This window comes from Ahaetulla prasina, chromosome 8, assembly GCF_028640845.1.
Source record: "Ahaetulla prasina isolate Xishuangbanna chromosome 8, ASM2864084v1, whole genome shotgun sequence".
NCBI classification, from domain to species: domain Eukaryota; kingdom Metazoa; phylum Chordata; class Lepidosauria; order Squamata; family Colubridae; genus Ahaetulla; species Ahaetulla prasina.
Window position 1 is genome coordinate 79,267,588 of NC_080546.1, and position 4,249 is coordinate 79,271,836.

Genomic DNA, 4,249 nt, shown 5'->3' on the forward strand with positions numbered 1-4,249 from the left:
CCGCTTGTTGAGGACCCAGCAAAATAGGGGGGGGTTCTCCCTCCTGGCCAGCACTTGCACCCGCCAAGCCCTCCCCCCGCAACCTCCCCTCCCCAGAGTGTGCAGGATGCAGGATCCCTGACGGCGGGGGTGAAAGAGGGCACCCTCCCCCGCGCGCGTGGTTGGTGGGGCTGCTGCCCCTGGCCAGACGCATAGTTGTCCAGCTCCCCGACACACACACACCCCAAAAAACGTACTTCTGGGCTCCCACTGCCCGCGGCCCTTCGCTCTCCCTTTCCCCTCCCGCAGCTTCGGCGCTGCCCTCGCTATTGCTTCCATCTGTTTCTGCAGGAGGAGGGCGCTTCTCAGCAACAGCAGCCCCCTTGTTTTGACCGGCGGACAGGATACCGTAGGGTTTAGAGTTTAGACGCAAAGCGCAAAGCCTTGCGAGGCAGCGCGGCAAGAAAGCGGGGAGGGAGGGAGGGAGGGAGGGAGGAAGGAACTCTTGCAGTTCGATCCGCTCAATTTTAAAGCTATGACTTGTGTGACTCAGCCCGCTTACCTTGGGGAGGGAGGGAGGGAGGGAGGGAGGGAGGAAGGAAGGAAGGAAGGAAGGAAGGAAGGAAGGAAGGAAGGAAGGAAGGAAGGAAGTTAGAAGAATCAGGTGGATAAGGAATGGTCTGCAGATGGTTCTATCCAGCTTAGAAACTGGGAAGGGTAGGATAGGGTAGGGTAGAGTAGAGTAGGGTAGGGTAGGGTAAGGTAGGGTAGGGTAGGGTAGAGAAGGAAAGGAAAGGAAAGGAAAGGAAAGGAAAGGAAGGAAGGAAGGAAGGAAGGAAGGAAGGAAGGAAGGAAGGAAGGAAGGAAGGAAGGAAGGAAGGAAGGAAGGAAGGAAGGAAGGAAAGAAAGATCTCTTGCAGCCCGATCCGACCAGCCGGCTATGACTTGGGAGTGGCGAACTTGGAAAACCTTGGCTGGCCAACGAGAGGATGGCATTCGTTCACGGTCAGAAAACCTGGCGGGTATTAACCTGGCACTCCTCCTTCGCCCCCCTTGAGAGTCAGCCTCGGGGGGCTGCTTATTCCTGGGGAGACCCAGGGAGGGCTGGCATTCGGGAGCTGCGGGAAAAGCCGCCCACTCTGGAGCCTTTCCCTCGGGTTCCTCCGACCGCCCAGCGCGCAGCTCCTCTTGGCCCCGCTCGGGATCAGTTCATTCGACCTGCCCATCCCAGGCACGACGCTCGGGGCCAGGTTAAGTCCCTGCCTTTTGGGGAAGTCGGGGGCGGGGGGGACAGAGCGAGAGCTCTTGCTGGAGTTTTGCCGATAAAGCCGGAGAGCTGATAAAGGATTTTTCTTCCCGGATCTATTGTCAGAGCCAGATGGAAATTAAGTCCTGCTCTGGAAACCAGAGCGAGGGAGATAAGGCGGAAAGGAGGCAAGAGCAAGACGGGACGGGAGAAGTGGAAAGAAAAGCAGCTGCTGCTAGCAATTCGATTCTCGGGTTTTGAATGACGCCTTTGGAGCGATCCACTAAGAAAGGCCACCAGCCCAACCGGGAGAGCGCCGCGCAGATCCAGAAGAGCGCGCAAGGGATGCAGAGGAGCGCAAGCTGATCCAGACAAGCTTCCCCGTAAATCCGAATCAAGAGGCCGTGTGGGGAGGGGTGGGGAAAGGAGGGGGAAATTGGAAAGACGTTTGGCGTCGCTTGGCGGTTCCTTAATCAGGACCCGATGTGTTGGAAATGTGTTAGGAGCCTGATGCTGAAGTTAGGGAAATTAGGACAGGAGTTCGTTCGTTCCTCCGTCCGTCTTTTCGGGGACGCCCCCTTTCTGCGGCTGTTGGGGTGGGGAATAAATTGGGGGAAATGGTTGGGGTGGGATCTTCTTCTTGCTCCCTGCTTTCGAACGGACCTTTTGGAGAAGCGCAAGACACTGGACCGACTCCTGTTTGGAAGTCCCAATAGGAGCTTCCCCCCACCCCGGTTTTTCTGGACTTGCTGGTTTTTCTTGGAAGCCGTTTCGCTCCTCCCCGTCGGTTCTTCAGCGGAGTTGAAGAAGCCCCTTTGGAGCGAAACGTTTTCAAAGCTTCTCTGAAGAACGGATGAGAAGCGAAACATCTTCGAAGAAAAGAAAAGAAAACAAACAAACAAACACCAGAAAGTCCAGTTGCCTCTTGAAAAAACGTACCTTTTCTTTTATGTACACGGAGAGCATATGCACCAAGACAAATTCCTTGTGTGTCCAATCACACTTGGCCAATAAAAAATTCTATTCTATTCTATTCTAACAGTAACAGAGTTGGAAGGGACCTTGGAGGTCATCTAGTCCAACTCCCTGCTCACGCAGGAGATCCGTACGAGGGATTCGAACCGCCGACCTTTCTGACCGACAAGCTCAGTGTCTGGATGACGGAGAAGCTCCGTAGACACCCCGTTTGGAAGATTGGACGAGAAAGCGTGGAGATGAGCTGGACTGAGCCAGGGAGAGAGGGGAGGGAGGAAGGGAGGAAGGGAGGCGAATGTCCTTCTCTCCCCTTTCTCCTCGCCAGCCTGGCTGTATGGTTTTGGTTCCCCCCCCCCACCCTTATCTGGGGAACTGGAAGTTGATAGAAAGCAGGGAATATTCGCACCAGATGTGCTGTGGGCGGGAGAGTTCTGATCGCCTTCTTCCCAGCATCAAAACATCGCCTGGCCATTTGCTGGGAGGGACACCCCCAGCGGGTGGAAATGAACCGGCTACCCCTGCCCTCCCCCTCTCCCCACGACGGCCGCTGGGTGCCCTTTTCAACCTGGCTGGAAAAACCAGGCAAGAAACTCCAGGGAAGGGCAAAGATGCAGTGGTGAAATCCAATTTCTTTTTTACTGCCGGTTCTGTGGTGGGCGTGGCGTGGCTTGGTGGGTGTGGCAGGGGAAGGATACTGCAAAATCCTCATTCCCACCCCACTCTGGGGCCAGCCAGAGGTGGTGTTTGCCAGTTCTCCGAACTACTCAAAATTTCTGCTACCGGTTCTCCAGAACCTGTCAGAACCTGCTGGATTTCATCCCTTCCCCCGTGGCTGGTGAAGGGGAGGGAGGCCCAGGTTTTTTTCGAGGATTCCCCCCCCCCTTTCCCAGATTTTCCCTTCCCTTTCCTTCCCCCTCTCCCTTTCCTCTTTCTCCGAAGGAGTTTGAAGCTTGATAACCCTTCAAGAACTGTTTTCTTAGCGCAGCTATCCAAAGACGTTTGGGAGCTGCCTGGGGGCGTTGGGTAGGCAGCCGTCTTAAAAATGTATAGAAGGACCTTCTTCGGCCCCATTTCTTTTCTTTTTCTTCTTCTTCTTCTTCTGGGGAGACAATCGGAGCTTAAAAGTAGCCCAGACGCTCAGAAGAGTCTGGTTTGTGTAGAAATGCGCGCGATCCTGTCAGTATGGAACTTGATGGCGCTCGAACTGAAAAGCCATACGCGCCTCTCCAAACTCACTCAAGAAGAAAGCGGGTGGTTGTTGTTTTTTAATCGATTCTTGATACGTTCCGATGTCGGTAGATTTTTATGACAAACTACGTTTGAACATTCAGGTAGGAAACCATTGCACGAAGGTGATCCGCGCCTATTCTTTGAGGGATCAGCATTCGTGCATTTTGATCCATTCAGATAAGTGAGCCACTGCAACAGTTTTTAATGGAGGCACCTCACACAGTTTTAGATACTAACTGGTTGTCTGGATATTTTTCCTCTCCTGAAACTACACATTTTTTTTTCGTAAAATGTGGATCCGTTCCTCCAACTCGACACCTCTAATTTGTGGAAGATATTTGTCTCTACTGCGGTAGAGAAATGGGTACTGATATTTATTTTATTTATTTATTTTGTCACACAGTATATATAAGCATAAGCATGAAATAACTATACAATATATAAGCATATATATAAGTATGAGTAACTATATTACCCATATAAATATCCAATTAATATAATTATAATATATTAATAACTATATTAATTGGATATAACGAAAGGAAACAATAGGACAGGAACGGTAGGCACGCTTGTGCTCTTATGCACGCCCCTTACAGACCTCTTAGGAATGGGGTGGGGTCAATAATAGACAGTTTTTGGTTGAAACTTTGGGGATTTTGGGAAGAGACCACAGAGCCAGGTAGTGTATTCCAAGCATAAACAACTCTGTTACTGAAGTCATATTTTCTGCAATCAAGATTGGAGCGGTTAACATTAAGCTTAAATCTATTGCGTGCTCGTGTATTGTTGCAATTGAAGCTGAAGTAGTCTTCGATA

The 4,249-nt window shown here is 51.6% G+C and overlaps 1 long non-coding RNA gene across 1 annotated transcript; it reads left to right on the plus strand.

Annotated features, from left to right (window-relative positions):
- Positions 1-798: 798 nt before the first annotated feature.
- On the plus strand, positions 799-2,386 carry LOC131202836 (uncharacterized). Its single transcript, XR_009156231.1, has 3 exons — positions 799-984; positions 1,352-1,608; positions 2,268-2,386. It is a non-coding gene; the product is annotated as an uncharacterized LOC131202836 (long non-coding RNA).
- The last annotated feature ends 1,863 nt before the right edge of the window (positions 2,387-4,249 follow it).